The following is a 16759-nucleotide window of genomic DNA, read 5'->3' on the forward strand; positions in this document are numbered from 1 at the left end:
CCTTTTGGGATTTAGCTGGAACCTCCTGATGTCCTCTAGCACACAGTTTTCCTTCTATGTAATGTTATCCCTCTGTCCTCCAGCCAAAGAGCTCCATCTCCCAAATACTGCTGAACTACGTTGATTCTACTAAAAATGCTGGTTTCTTTGCTCTGCTCCTGTCTCAATTCCCTTTCTTCTCAAGGCTCCCAGCTCTGCAGGGGAAGATGACACAGGAATCTCAGGTTTTAAGCAGAGCCTACATTTTCTTTTGTTCTATGTAAATTATTACAGCAGTTGAGAAGACATCTGATAACAGTAAACAGATCAGAGGCTGACAGCTTGGCCCTGCTCTCTGAACGAGTGGCTAACACAGAATTCAGTTAAACAGCAGTCATTTAGCCCAAATTAATTACATAAAAGGCAAGGAGCAAAGAGAAGACTGATTTCCTGGACACTCCTGAAAAATGCTTGGCTGACCCAAAAAGCAGCACTGGTAAATCTTCCCCTGCCCTTGCCCTTTTCTTCTGACTAGGCTGTAATGGTCAACACAGCAATGCAATTAAATGCCAAGCACCTCATCAGTGTCAGTGTAAACACCTAAGGGAAGATACAGGCTTCTAACATATGTCCCCATGATCACTGGCCCACAACCAGCAGCCCTACTCTCTGTCTAAAATTGTCCTATAAAACAGGAAGTCCAACCTTTTAAACGCCATTCCCTAAAAAAAAGAGAATTTCTGTGCAAAACAAATGTGCCTTCATGGAGGCCAATGGAAAAAAGTAGGATGATTGATTCTTTCAGAGTTTCTTGATACTCTACTATTTCTCTTGTGCCTAAAAGTGATCTTGCTCCAATTTCATAAAATCACAGATTAAGAGAATGGCTTTGGTTGGAAGAGACCTCAAAGCTCAGCTACTTCCAACCCCCTGCCATGGGCAGGGACACCTTCCACTAGATCAGGTTGCTCCAAGCCCCGTCCAACCTGACCTTGAACGCTGCCAGGGATGGGGCAGCCACAGCTTCTCTGGGCACCCTGTGCCAGCGCCTCAGCACCCTCACAGGGAAGAATTTCTTCCTAATGTCTAATACAAATCTCCCGTTTTGCAGTTTAAAGTCATTCCCCTTTGTCCTGTCACTTCTAAAAGGTCTTTCTCCAGCTTTCTTCTAGTCCCCTTTAGGTACTAGAAGGATGCTTTGTACAAAAGCTAACACTGCAGGCTTCCCACCCAGCAGACGCTGCAAGATCCATGTAAGACTTATTTTCCTGTTACGATTGTCAGATCCAGCTTTAAAAAAAAAAAAATTCTCTTAAATCTCACAAATCTTGTAGCAGTATCAGATCATTATATAGTGAGTCAACTGTCTATTGAAAAAGTGATTCACTCACAATACTGAGCAAACCACTGCTCTTTTATAAAATCCATATAAAAGAAAGAAAAAGAGGTAACACGAAGAGCTTCCACCACCACCAACGGAACACTCAACCTGTTTTGTCTGTAGCTGTCACGTAGGCTCTGAAGTCTTTGGACAGGAACCAATTTTGCATTCACCTCTTGCACAGCCCTGAGTATGGGCACATAGATGCAGGCACACATCTAAAAATGTCTAATTGCTGGTAATAATTTATTAACTGCAGATGCCCAATCTCTCTCCATCATTTGGCCTGAGGGAAAATGCTCAGAGAGAAAACAAGCCACTTTCCAGCTAGTGAAAGCAGCTGCAAAAGCTGCCAACAAGAGGTACTTCTGGTGATTCATACAACTAAAGCTTTGATGTATTTTCCTGTGCTAACTGCTCTTTCGCTTAGCAGACCATCTTTACCTTCCCTTCCTGCCTGTACCCTTCACTGGATATAATATATATATATAAAAATACATAGGATAAATAATACAATAAATAAATAAACGTTTCACTCTTAATAATTTCTCTCTTTTCAGTGTCACATTTCCTTTCAATAACTTGCATCTTCAAAATCAGTTTTTCTTCTTCCTTTCTCTTCTCTCTCCCATACTCCAACTGGAACTAGGCTGATACTTGCTGACATTAACTGTTCATGAATTTTACCACAAAATTCTACTGGTATCACTCACCATGGCTAGTACAGGAGATTTCAAACCTGTTCCCATGGGTTCCTACATTACCAAGCAAAGTTGGTCTTTAGGCTCTGTTTGATTCAAAACCCTCTTTGTATGGTTACAGCATCAATTTGCTTAAACCACACATGCAAAAGAGCATGTAAATGTTCATTACTTTCACTGATTGAGAACCTCTCACTTTTTAAAATGCCATTGAGGGAAAATCCCACAAACACATTTCTGAGGTTAAATACTGCAGCTAAAGTAAACCAGGCTTAAAATAAAAAGTTGGCATTTTAAAGGCCTGCAAATAGGATTAGATCTACCCAGCCTGTATAAACATTAATAAGTGGAGCTCCTTTCAGATCTCATGTAGGATGTATGCATCTGTGAGTCATGTGAGGACCAGCACGAACCCTCTTTAATTTGCAACCAGAAGGTCTGGAGGTTGAAAGAGGTGAAACAACTTAACAGAAAGGTTTGCCAGGACATAGATTAGGATCTTACACTTGCAAACCTCTGTTTCTCTTGGCTGCAGCTCTGTCTGATTTCTGCTGAGCTTTGAGCACTCACCCACTATACATCTTTAGCACTCAAAAGATATAAAAAATGGAATTCCTTATCCAAGCTGCTTCTCAGCCTAGCACATCATAAGTAGCAGGTTTCTGGGCTAAGATACTTCTCCCTCCCCACCCACTTCCAACCCCATCAGTGCTGAAAAATAACACGACAGTAATGAATTAAATGATACTCTTGTACAACTGTTCCTGTTTTTCAGTACTGTAGTTCTACTTCTGAGTAGTCCTGGATAATGTTTTCTGCAATTTCCCACTGATACTCAGTGGAATGTTATCCTGCTGTAAGCTACTTGTACAAGGAGCCTTTGCTCCTCTGGTGAACCACTGGCATGATAGGTCACTGATTGCTGGGAAGAAAACAGTTCTTGGTGGAGAGTTTTGCCCTTCCTATCTTGTTGAAGGACACTGCAGAGCAGATGCATCACAGACACATTCTGCCCCTTAGCACAGCAAAGCAGAGATAAAAATCAAGAATAAGTAAAGCTTAATTTTGATTTGGGGCTTGTTTTTCTGGGACTTTGGCTTTTTGAATGCTAAGCAATGAGAAAACATACAAGTAAGGATCAAAATCCCACCTCTTGGTTTCAGTATGGTTCCTGTAATAACCCCATGCTTTTCCACATGAGGCAAAATGTAAGGCTTCAGTCTAGACTTACAGCAGTGACCTTCCCGATGTGTCTACCACCAAAAGAAATGAATTATAAAACCTGAAAAATAAACCAGAATTTACTCAGTTGTGCGTCCAGCCATGCAATGGATAGCACTTCCCATATCCTATATTCTTTATTCATATGAGCCTACTGTAAAATAAGGATGTATCCTTAGAAACCAAGACCTAAAGCTTAGGAGTTAACAATTTAGAGAAAGAAGTTTATAAAAGTCTAAATGTAGCCTGCAATACAGAATATGAAAACTGACAATATATAACATGAAAACTCATACAACTTTCCATATCCTATAATCTTTATTCAGATGAGCCTACTGTAAAATGAGGATACACCCACAGAAACCAAGAGCAAAAGTTTAAAAGTTAACAATTTAGAGAAAAAAAAAGCTTATAAAAGTCTAAATGTAGCTTGCAATATATAATATGAAAACTGACAAAGAGATGGTGGCAATATACCATCAAATCCTTTGCCAAAGTAAATGAAAAAGTCACCCGAGCAGATAACATCTGGATATGTGCAATCTCAATTTAGTCCAAATCCCAATGCAAACAAGTCCACTGATATCAGAGGGGTAGTTAGACATTCTTCTAGCTTTGGATAATCAAAACCATCTTCGTTTCCTAAAAAAAATAACAAACTTTTCAATAATCAAAGTCTGAGGAAGCAGCTGACAGCTATTGGAAGCATTCCATGAAAACTGCAGGTTTTCACTTTGCAGACAAACACCTCTGCAAACAATTTGTGTATACAGGTTATAAAGTGCAATAGGACTTTAAATAAGTGTACTTTCAAATAAGTGTAATATACAGTATATGGATTATATATAATACATTTTGATCTAATTTATTAGTCTGAGGAGAAATACATGTTCTGCTAACTCTACAATGGCATTGCTATTATTATTTCCAGTGATATCACTATTAAAAGAAATCTGAATGTAAATATATTTGCAGCTGTGTAACATGGAGTTTCACCCACATATGCACACCTCCCCGCAAGGATCCTAACAAAAATGGTAGCAGTCACTCTGGGAATGGTAACAATGCAGCAACGGAATTCAGTCTCAAGCAGATTTCATTTAAAGGCTGGGTAGGATCAGTGGAAATGTATCGTATTACACCAACCTAATTATGCATTGCAATAGTCATTCAGTCAACCCCTATGTCAACTGAGTGCATTAGTATATTATCACTGATAATGAAGTTTTTACAGTAATCTGAAACATCTGCAGCAAGAACCATCAAAGCCACTGAACACAGAACAGCGTTAACAAAGTATTTCTTTTTTCTTTCTGTCTTTCTTTCCAGGGCTAACAATACAGTTGTGGGCTAAATGTCACATTAGAAATAATTGTAATTGTCTATGAATCAACTTCCATGCTTATTGCTTGAATGCACGTGAAGAGGAATAATGTATACAGAATGCAAGCAGATTTCATGCACAAAGCTGGAGCCTATGCAGCAGGTCAAAGACTGAAGAGCACTAACCAGGTGAGGAAGCATTAGCAGGTTAGGAGAATTCCACCAACTTCCATTGCAAAAGATAACAATCCAAAGGAAAAGACCATCCACATGTGCCCAAAAAATCCCAATGGGAACTCACTAAAAAATGAACTCTAAAAAATCTACAATTCCATGTTCCTGTAGCTAACAAAGTTAAGCAGATCATTTTTTAAAATAGGTCAAGTCTCTCATCTCTATGTAACAGTGACAGAAGCAAGTATTAAACTGGTTTATTCAAAGAGAAAGGGATTATCAGAACCCTTATTTGCACACAGTTATGCAGAAAAAATCACCTCAAATAAACTCAACAGAGCCATATTGGATGCAGCAGAATACACAAGTAAACCTGGTAAACAGAGACAACTACAAAATACGCCATGAAGTTTCCAAAAAATGAAACCAGAGGTAACCTTGTATTTAGAAAGTTAAAATGTTCACAACTGGAAAGCTTGATCACCAAAACTATCTAGTTAACATGCAAACAAAAACATTACAAGGTGTATGAGATGTTCACTGATAACTTGGTTTTAAGATATACCACATCCTGCCTGAGAGATAAACCGATTTACTCAACTTTCATGTAGTTCAGAAGGTACAACTAATATGAACTAGCTTTCAGGTTAGGGATGGAGATGAATTTCAAACTATGGAACCCCTCAACTGATTTGCACAGAAAAAAAACACATTTCAGTGCCATCTAAAAATGAAGGAATCTGGAAGAAATTACCTGACTTTTCTTGAGCAGACCATAGCAAAATATCTGTGGACACCATTTTCATAAGTGCAAAGATACAGGGATTTAACTTCCAAGACAGACACTGAGACAGCCTCAAAATTAACCATTATAAAGGTATTATTCCATCGCCTTGAACTTTGTATGATCACAGCCTGGATACACTCTGTACCACTGTATCAATTAGATATGAGTGCACTAACAGCGCTGCATTAGACATGAATGACATAGTTCCATCAATCTAAGTCTCTGCACTTAAACCCCATTTTTCTATTTACTCTCTAATGTTAGGATGCTTAAATATTCTTATTCTAATGATAAATGGATACATGGAGAGAGGTCTCAAAGAGCGTGTTTCAATCTTTCATACTCCTGCTGCATGTAGACAATGTATCGTACCTGTACTTGGGGATGTTGTGTTAATTCTAAACAACTTTTCTTCTACTGAAGAAAATAAAACTCATTCTAAAGTTATTTTATGCTTCAAGCTTGTACTGTTAGCTGAAAAAGGAATGACTTACTTCTGCTGGAATGTAAGTTTCCAAATAGAAAATCCAAACTGAAAACAGTAGCTCAGAATTATCAGATTAGACAACCTATCGATCTCCTAAATCAAGTTTTGAGACAGAGAACATGTGGAGAGTCCATGCTTCTTTGAGGTATTACAACTCAAATCTTTCAACTACGTTAGTGTCAGTATTCATCCTTAGGTTCATATTAAAACAAAGGCATGCTGGGGTATGGGGTATTTAACCTGCTGCTTTGTCATAATTCATAGTTCAGTCAGCCAAAAAGACTCCCATTTAAGAGGCACTCACAAAATAGCACTGCAGTGTGCCCTTCCAAGGGCTCCAGCTTTGGAAACTGCTCAGTGGGTTCTTCTGAGTGCACACTGTGGAAAAAATACTTTATAACTTCACCCAAATGACATGCTTCCAGCTTAGAGATTCAACGCTCCAGAACTGGAACTTCAGATCTCTACCAGTGGAAACTCCTCTCCTCCCTTCCTGACTTCTTCCAGGAAAGAAACAAAGCAAAACACATGTCATAGCTGAGATGCATCCATCTGGAGGATATTCAAGTACCACAGAACCCATCAGCATTTCTATCATATTCTGTAATCACTGCACTGCTCCATTTCAGAAATAACATTTCTGGAAGGTATTTATACTATGTTAAACTTAGATCCCCTGAGCAACGCATTGAAGGTAATCACTGGTACATCTGTTTCTGTCATATCTAAATTTATAGCCTAATTCAATTGCAAATAATTAGCTATTTATCACCATAAAGTTCACATTACAAAATTAGAAAGGGCCAACATGATCCTAACCATTTGACAAAAGATACAGGCCTTAAAAAAAAGGAAAGGGGAGACAACCAAAACAAACCCTAGCAATCAATCCCCTAGTAAATCAAACGCAATCAGTTCTGCTTGCCCATCATCTCCCTGCACAACCCAAATCCCTTTGTTTTTTCACATACAGAATATATTGCCATACATATCACTTAAGTCCATCTTTCATTTTTATAGCCTGAGGAGGAGAATCATTTAGTCAAAATAACATGAGTACACAGCTCTTGTAATACTGTTGTGACCTCGGTTTCCTACACCTACTTTGGAACATTGCTATAACTCAAGAACTTTTTTCCCTTGCAAGGACATCTTAATTATCCCACTCATGACATGAATGTTTTTGGAAGATAAAGTCTGTAATTAACTCGTTGCCAAACAATATGTTTACTGTCCCTGAAGGTCAGTTCTTGTATAAAGACATAAGGACACTTAACTTTGGGAGATGTGTATTGTAACTGCCATCAAACGTTAACCAAGTGGTCATCCATTATCTAGAGTAGCAGCAATGCAGTGTAGGAAGATATTCAGAGTACCATAAAATGGCTGTGTTAAAATAAACATCTTCTGAGGCTTCCAACAAGTAAGTACAACTAGAGAGGCAGTGCTTGACCAATTCTAACAGGGTGTGTTAGAATTTCTACTTAATCTCAGTAGTCAGTCGGTAGTGGGAGAATTTGCCCAAGACAGACAAACAAGATTGTTCCTGCAGTATAAAATCTGCCTTTGCTGATTGCCCTTGTCAAGAGAAATGAATTCCTGAAACTGTTTTAAAAGATTTTACCAAACCAGCTCTAAGTTCTCCCTGCCTTGTTTAGTTCTGAATTTACACTAGAAATCTGCAAACACCAGTTTGAACATGAGATCAGTGACATGCAATGGGCAGTGTGACAGGGCTGGGTAGAGCGTAACAAGTTTCATTCACCCCTCAAAGCCACAAAGGGCAGCTTAGCACTCCTGGTACAAATCCTGTAGGTAAGGAGCTCCCTGTTCCAGGCAAACGAAAAGGTAACCATGCTTGATTAAAGATCTATAATACATCAATCAGTTGCATATATGAGGTAGGAGAGGTACAGAGAGGAAAAAAAAAGCACAAACAATGGAATAAAGAAAGGAGCATTATAATAAAGAAATACATGTAATGTTCTTTTATTCTGCTGTTCCCAGTGTTACTCGGGCTCTGACTCACATCCTCAGCAGCATTCTGTATTTCTGCAGGAAACCTAACAGATACTTGGCCCTTCCTTTACCTTACACTCAGCTTAAAGTCAGAGACAGATGGAAGGAATGGAGGGCAAAAAAAAAAACATCTAAGAAAATCAAAGGAGGAATAAAATAATCTTTGCCCAACAAGACATGCTCTTCTTATCCTAAGCTCACAGCATGCACTCCTCCTGTAGAGGAACAGGTAACAACTGAGAACGTGTGTTTCCCTCAAAGTGTTGGACAATATGGGAACTACTTGTGAAGAAATGGCATATGGAAGAGCCTAAACATGGCAAACAGGCGAGAGTGAAAAAAGTAAACAGGAAGAAGAAATTCATATGAGAAAAAAGGAGAAATGGAACTGATGAATATTCAAATAAGGGACAGGGAGAATCAACTACAGAAGGGAAAATATTAAGATCTGAGAAAGGGAAAGAATGCCAAAATCACTGAACATAAGAACTGGAGGAGGATGCAGCGTCTGGAGACATTTGCATCCAGGTGTAGCTGTTAGCTCTGCAGTGAACTAGAAAACAAAGCAGTTCATTTGGCATGGGAAGTCCAATAGAGAAGACACTTTGTATCTGTACCTTTCATGCAAAAGTAGTTGATTCAGGGTCTCTGTTCTTTGAAAAACTCATGCATGTCAGCACTTTAGATACTGGAATAGCTTATTCGTGTTGAAACATGGACTATTTGCTCTTTTTCCATTGAGAACAGATTAAATTTCAAGTTCCCCCACTTGGTTAGCAAAAGCATTTCCATCAGCTGGAAACACTTTTCAATCCATCTTGGCAACTTTTGACCTATGCTAGTTTCTTTTGGAAGGTGAAACCAGTCAGGATCAGGCATGGATAAGCAATTCTCCGCTGAGAGCATGTCAAACAGACACACAGCCTTCCCTGAGCCAGAATGCAGCAAATGTGTATTTCTTGAGAATAGACGCTTACTTGGAGCTGTTCATATGGAAGCAAATAACAAGAACCTATGTCACTCCGCAGTTTCTCTTGTAGATGAGCGTAGGCATCACACGTGCTATTCATTTTCTGGAATAATATTGGAGAGTGCTGTTTATATACTGCCTGTAGACCATCTAATTTAAAGAATGTAGCATATTAAAGCAATTGAAAAAGGCATTTGTTTTTGCAGCACAAAATGAAGAGTCTGATTACTAGACAAAATAATTGACATACTGTAACACTATGCACATTTGCCTGAATACTATGGTATAATAAGCCATTATGTAATAAGACTTCAGCTAATCCCAGCCCAGAAACATTCAGTCTTCCTTCTTTCACTACTGTCAGTGATCCCCCTGAAGTGCCAGCCAGCTGCAAGTTGATTTTTGACTGAGCTCTCCCCTTTGTATGGGAAATGGAAGACAGAGATTTGTTGCTACGGCTGGCTGGCAGCTCAAGGCGCCTGATGCCATAGCATCATTGTCTTTGCAATACTGCAGATGGAAGTACACCTAAGCCCTGGCTCATGTTCTTCCCGTTATTCCTCTTTCACCATCCATCCACACTATTTTTTTTAGCACAGGTCATCAAAAGACCAGCTCTCATGGCTCTCCAATTTCCCAGTGATCTGCTGATTGACTTCTTGTTTGCAGGGATGAAAGCTTCCTGCAGGCTGGTTGCACCCAGCAGAGAATACAGATGCCTTGTTGCAGCAGGAAGAAGAAAATCAGAGCTGAAGTCATTATCCCCTTCACCACCACCATTCTCCATCCTCTGTGTAAATGCTCAGATAACATTCCCCCCTTCTTCTTGAGTGTCAAGCAAAATGAAAAGGTTAAATTTGAAGGTTTGTACGTGGCCTTTGGGTTAGATAACCACTAAAAAGGCTCTACATAGAGCAAAATATTTTTCAAATCACAGCACCAGGAAGGTTCAAAGTCTCTATTTGCTGCCTTAGGTGAATTACATGCAAAATCTAACACTGCTCCCCAGAGAAATACTTCATATCATGCTTCCCTAAACCGACTATTGGAAGACAACTTCAGAACCAAAACCTTGCACCAGTATCCAACATGTCACAGGTGCAAACCTCTACACTCTGAAACACCATACTCTTTCACCTTGCTCTTCAAACAAAAATACAGGGATACTAAATCTAGCCCAGGTTAAGTATTCCCAACTCCAATCTGGTCAAGGTTTCCCTTTTTATTGTCTGTACTTAGCATCCCCATTCAATCCTCTTTCCCACTTTCACATACCCACATTTCATTCTCACAGCACGAGCCATAGGCAAAGCTTCATGTGAAAAGAGTGTTAACTAAGCATTCAGGTTCCAATGCCACGGGCCAGCAAATGTCCACTAGATGATGGACTGCCCTGCAGCCTCCCTCTGCATGCTGTCACCCACAGCTCACCAGTGGTTTGCTAGCCCAGGCTGAAGGCTACTGAATGGAACAACTTTTAAAGCAGTTTACTAATCTTCACAAAACAGCTTTGGGGCTTTGAGTGTTTTACAGTTAATTCAGAAGTATAGGTGCAAAATGTATGGGCCTAGATTTTGCATTAACACCAAAAATGATCAAAACAACTCCTTAGTTATGATTTATCTATTTGTTTAGAAACGAGAAATGTCAGTACTGTCAGGAAGGGAAAAAGTTTATGATTAATCTCCATCTATATTCATTCCTCATAATATCCACTTGAAGATGGCATTCAAAAGTATTTTTTAAAGATTCTGTACTTGATTTTCCAACTAATTCATTAAAAGAGTATTACAGAGAATTCAGAGAAAATAACATTTCTGTAAAACACATACTTCTACATTTGATGCTGTTATATGAAAACGTTTTACAATTAGCTTAATTTGAAGGCAGAAAAATAACAGAAAAGACACAGGGTGACTAGAATAAGCATAGAAAGCACTTGTGTTTAAACACATGTGAACACTGAAGTCAATAATCTACAACTCAATTGAAAGCTCGTGTGCAGTTTTCTGTTGCCTTAACTGACTGTTTCAAACACTGACAGTCTTAACATTTCCGCTGCATGAATTTCTGACCTCCCCTCAATGAAGAACAGGGAAACTACACGGTTTTACGGCATGTACAGAGTAACTAAGCAATTCATGCCATACTGCCACGGATAACATCTCCAAATGTGTCCTCTCCATCAATGAAGATCACTGAGGGAACCCCTAAGTAAGAGTCAGTTTAGGATGCTTGATTGAGATTATGTTAATCTTTATTTGTTTGTCATAACACAGATAAAGTAGTAAAGCACGTAGTGTAGACTGCACAGAGAGCACCTTCCTTTCTTATGAGAAAAGGCTCTTCATTGAGGGAAGAGCTGTTACACTAATGCAACCTCAGGCAATAATAAAATATTGTACACCTTGGGTATTTTGAACATGGAATTAAGTCATTTATTTATTTAAAATACCTTGTAACAGCTCTAGAAACAACAGGCACAGGAACTTCAACTATTTTTTTTTGATGTACAAAAGAGTTTTGCACATACATACCTGGTGTCTTGCCATGTCATGACTGCAGAACTGCAGATACTTATTGGCTCAACCTTAATTAATTTACTCCCAATTGAATACCACATTTAGAAGGAAAGAAATTGTAGTTTTATCCTGGAAGACCACTTCAGTCAAATGGGACAAACTGATACCTTATCTGATTTGTATCTATTCTCTCATCAGGCAGAGACTTACTATACAGGAATTAAAATTAATTCTAAAAATACCCAGCTGCTATTGCACTTACATACTGCATCTTCCTTGGACTAAAATCCTTCTGAGGAAAATAGCTAAGTTGCTTGAGGCTTGTTTTTCTTCCATCTCACATGGACATGCCTCAACCTCTCGTATCACAGTTCCATCAAATTTTTAATCACCTATGTGGAAATTCCTACAAGTTCAACAATGTTCTACTGCTTATGTGCTGCTATTTTGGTGTTTTAATTATGCTTTTTCACACAGCAGAACAAAGTTTGACATTAGTAATGAATCCCATAAATCGTCACTTTAACAAAATACATTCCCTTGAGGAGAGATAATACAGGCCATATGAAAGCCCCCATTTCAGCTTAAAATCTTTTCAAACAATCCTAATTGTTTTCAGAAAGCCGTTGGCAGGATTATGCTCTGTCTGAGGCACAGAAGAAGTGAGTGACTTATATTTCTGTTAGCTGATTTTTGTTTGATTTTTATTGTGGTGAACATTTAAAAAATACTATGATTTAAAATAAAAAATGAAATGAAAAAGGGATACAGCATAAATTCAATAGTACTGACTGTGGAACAAAAGCATGACAACATTGTGCTGGAGACGTGTGGTTAACTTTCTGCTACAGATGTACAATCCTTGCCATTTTTCTTCATCTCTTCAAATCATTTTACTACAGAAATGGACAATGCTGTAATACAAAGACCAGTGTACAGCACACAGACATCAAAAAAGAGTTTCACATTAATATCCAGTGATTCAGCATGTTGGACACACTGACTTTATAAACACCAAAGCTTAGCATGTTGCAATAAATTCTATTAAACTGATTGAATGGTAATTGTTGCTTTTATAATGGTAAAATCAAGACCACATAGGTATCCCTCTCTAAGGGGAACCCATCAATCTGGCCTGATTTTTAACTGAGTAATGAAAGCTAATTTAGAAGTTGGGACAGCAGAAATTTTGCACTTGCATGCTATAATTTCTGCAGTAACATGGGCTTATACTTTGAATCTAATACAGATCCACACAGACACCAATCAATATCAAACACTGTAATAGCAACAGGCACACACTGTCACCTGTAAGGGTTCAGATGTTTCTCACAACTTCCTAAGAGAGTTGAAAAAAGAAGAAAGTGAAAGCACACAATTCTTTACAGAAACCTATCCAACTCTTCCCACTGCTCTTGCTGATTCTTTCAATCTGCATATCAAGAATATGCCACTGAGCCCCTCTCCAAGGATAAGCATGTCCCCTGTCAGCTGAAACATGGCAATAGCAATGGATGCTCAGTTCTGTAAACATATTACCATGCATAATCTCAGCACTCGGCATTCCCTCTTCCATGTTTTCAACCCATTTACAAAGGGAAGATTTGGCTATTGCTAACCTTTCCACTTTTCCCCTAGTGCACTGTGGAAAGGATTTCTGTGTGCTAAAAATCAGCGCAGCAAAATGCAGATCTTTACATTTCTCCAAAGGCTGTCTCTGGAAGGCAGACCTTTGTACCTGGTATTAGGGCTCAGAACCACTCAGAAGTGAAGTGAAGTGGACGTGACTGAAGGCAGAGAGATTCTACTACTTTTGGGCTAAGAAAAAGAGAGCCTGCAGTCCTACTGCTATAGAGAAGTGGCCCACAAATCCTCTCCTGTGCTGTCCTGAGAGACACTCTTCAAAAGATCTAGCATTCATGTGCTGACCTGGGGATAATGAAGTCACTTCTGAATGCTGGCCTGTATCACAGGTTTAAGTAGCCTGTGGGGTCTGGAGCTGCCCTTGCCTCACCTGGGCGAATATAACTCACACTAAATTAATTTTCTCAGAGAGAGAAAAGAGAGAATCAATATTTAGTCCAGGGTGAAAATGCTTTTCGCTTAAAGATCTCAGCAGTCAAGAAAAATGAGGAGCAATCATTTTGTTCCCATGACAAACAAAAGCTTCCTTGCCAGTAGACACTGTATATTGACAATAACCTGTAAGCATCGTAGCATGCATAGTAATAAGATGGTATTTTGCTGCAGTGGATTTCTCTCTTGTAAACACTAGGTTTTGGTACTAAACAAAAAATTTAAAGAATTAAAATATTGCATTTTCCATTAGATAGCAACATTAAAATATTTACAATCAGCAAACACATAATCCCCCCTCTGCCAACAACAGTTTTATTTAACATCTCCTAATTTAAATACTGATGCCATAAATAATGACTAAGGAACCATCAAACAATTCAAGATGCAAGAAACAGGAAATATGGGTGGTTTTTTGAAACTATTATTTTATTTCATTGCAATTACTTTGGTAGAGCACCGAGCTACCAGCAAAACCTGCCACACCAAATTAACCAGTTTTTTATTAACCATGGCAGGTCAAGTAATTAAAAACCTGAAGGTTTGGTAATGAGACTTAAAGACACTAATTTACAATGACACAGTTTCTCATTTCTGTATTACCTCACATACTTAGTATGAAATCCTTGAAGGGTCAAATCCTTGTGTCATCTAGAAATGATTTTGATCACCCCTATCTGAACTGTATGCATTTTGCTTCTAACACAACTCCAGTCTTCACCCTGTCACATCAACTTGGCTTTTAGTGGCTTGATTCTGCTTCAAAAGATGTTTATGTCAGCACCTGCTGCACTACACAGACCTTAGTGGTAACTATGTCATAGGCTAAATAAAACCAGCTTTTGTTAGCCACCCCCTGCGACAGGTATGAACAGTTCTGGACCTTCAGTTTATAGAATGGCATAAGCTGATATTTGATTAACCAAAACCACTCAAGTGAAGACCAAATCTCCATAGTCTTGGGTGTATTTCTGAATGTATTTTTAAACATTCATGACTGCAGTGTGTCCTCGAAGAACTTGATTGCATTCATTCTTTCCAATGGCCTTTAATCAAACCAAATCAAATCCCACATGCACCATTTCACCATGATGAGGTGTTTCTTCTCTTTTGTTTTTTGCAGTTATTTTCAACTGCTATTTTATCTCATTTTCCAGAAAACCAGCACCTATATGAGTGGTCAGTGAAAATAAACACCAAGAGTGATTCAATAACTTGCTCTTCAACAAGGATGAGAGTGAGTGTAGGCTCACTTTAACTGGTAAGTACAAAGTAATGCCCAGTCCTGAAGGTGATAACCTGATGTTGTAATACCAGACGTTAGAAAATGGATATTGATATGGATTGAGAAGCCAGTGAAAACAAGATTAAAATGCAATCAGAAGTGTTATTTTATTTTATTTGTACAGTGTTTTTGCTGAGCCTCAATAAAACTCCTGAGCTGAAAATAGGTGGAGATTAAGCGAGTACTTTAAAGAAGGATAAGATATGCTTGCTCTGTTCCTCCTCTTCCCTTCGTGTTCATTTATAGTCATTAGGGGACTTATTGCCTTTTTTTCCTTTTTCTTTTCACGCCAGTCTAGAAACACAGCAATAGCCAGGTTCACACATGGAGAGGATGGCGTAAGCTCCAAGTACATTTCCCAGTCCCCAAACTCATTTAATATAAAATCCTCAAGTTGAGGACATAACAGATATTAAACTGATAAAAACATATGCTCCACTTGATCTTTGCCAAAAGGTCAAGAAGCAAACAGGAATCAGCAGACTCGATGGTTTCTTGGTCTGACTCGGTGCACACACAGAGACTGAAACATCGTCAGACTTTTACATTGCAGCAGCAATAACAACTATGTAGTTTTCTCACTCTGATTTACCTCAAGAAGCTGCAGACCCCAAATAACTCACTCCAAGATTTCAATGAGCTCATGATTTGCACACACAGTAACGGTTCCAGAAAAGGAACGTGGGAAAGGTAACGATGCCATGTCCATTCTCCTAAAATATTCCAGTCTTGGTCTGGTTATTTCCTCTTTGGTTAACCAAATAAAAAGAATAAAACACTAAACAACCTCCCCTCTACCCCTGTCCCAAGCATTTAAGAAACCTTCTGATTTCTTAATCATCATGGGGTTATTTTAAAACCTTCTCCCCGTGGGCTAGAGAGCAGCACATCTCCCCTACAGAAAGTATTTCACAAAAGTCTAAAAGTTGAGGGATTTTTTAATAAACTGCACACTAAATACAGAACTACACAGTGCAGTGCATTTTCTTAATGCTTGCTCAACTCATTAGAGCATCCTACACGCTAATTCAAAGACTACATCTCAGTCTTGCCAAAGCATGAGTTTTAATTACTCCGTATCAAACTCCACAAATATCCACACACAAAGAACACAAAGATAATACTGCTAAGGCTTAATAAAAAAAAAACATCCCTGTGCACGGAAACTAGAAACATCTTTTGAAGTTAATGAGTAATAACAAAAGATATTTGAATAACTTGGAACAAGACAACAATTTCTCTAAAATTATTTTAATTTTTAAGACCTTTGTAAACAAGCTTGGAAAGCTTTTTCTTTCCCATTATATTCTCAATCATTCATTAGAATCGCTAATTATTTATAAGAATAGAACAGTGGGTCAAAAGTAAAAGGAAATGTATTGTCACAGCAGAAATACCCAGTTAATATAGTGATGTTGGTGTTCCAAACTGCACAAGAGAGCCAGCCAACTATAAGGCAATTGTTTTACTTTCAATACAGAGTATTCAGTGAATTACTATCAGTAAATCTACTGGATTTTAATGAGTTAAAATATTTTAATAGCACAGCTTTGTTCTTCAGTTTAATCACCTTTCCCTAAGGCTCTGAACAACATTTCAGCATGTGCTTAATTTGCTATTGAAGTCAACAGAACTTTCAGTGAATACTGGACGTTAAACATGTGCTTAATGAGATTTACTGAATCAGAATGCATAAAACCCAATGTGAGCAGAATCAAAGCCCAGAGGCTTTAGCCAAGTCCATCCTGAGCTCCCCTGAAGATATGGGGCCTCCAAAATGCGAATGAAGACTTTATAATTCTTATGACATGTCTACTGTACATCCTTATTGCTG

At 38.5% G+C, this 16759-nt stretch overlaps 1 protein-coding gene and 1 non-coding gene across 10 annotated transcripts in view; both read right to left on the reverse strand.

Annotated features, from left to right (window-relative positions):
• MACROD2 (mono-ADP ribosylhydrolase 2) overlaps positions 1–16759 on the reverse strand; it is a 741850-nt gene that overhangs the window by 319541 nt on the left and 405550 nt on the right. The window lies entirely within an intron of this gene.
• On the reverse strand, positions 15205–15394 carry LOC133218490 (U2 spliceosomal RNA). The gene has a single exon (XR_009727181.1). It is a non-coding gene; the product is annotated as a U2 spliceosomal RNA (small nuclear RNA).

The sequence above is a fragment of the Neopsephotus bourkii genome, unplaced genomic scaffold (genome assembly GCF_033783945.1).
Source record: "Neopsephotus bourkii isolate Nb327-2 ecotype Australia unplaced genomic scaffold, CSIRO-AGI_Nbou_v1 NB_1250, whole genome shotgun sequence".
NCBI lineage: Eukaryota > Metazoa > Chordata > Aves > Psittaciformes > Psittacidae > Neopsephotus > Neopsephotus bourkii.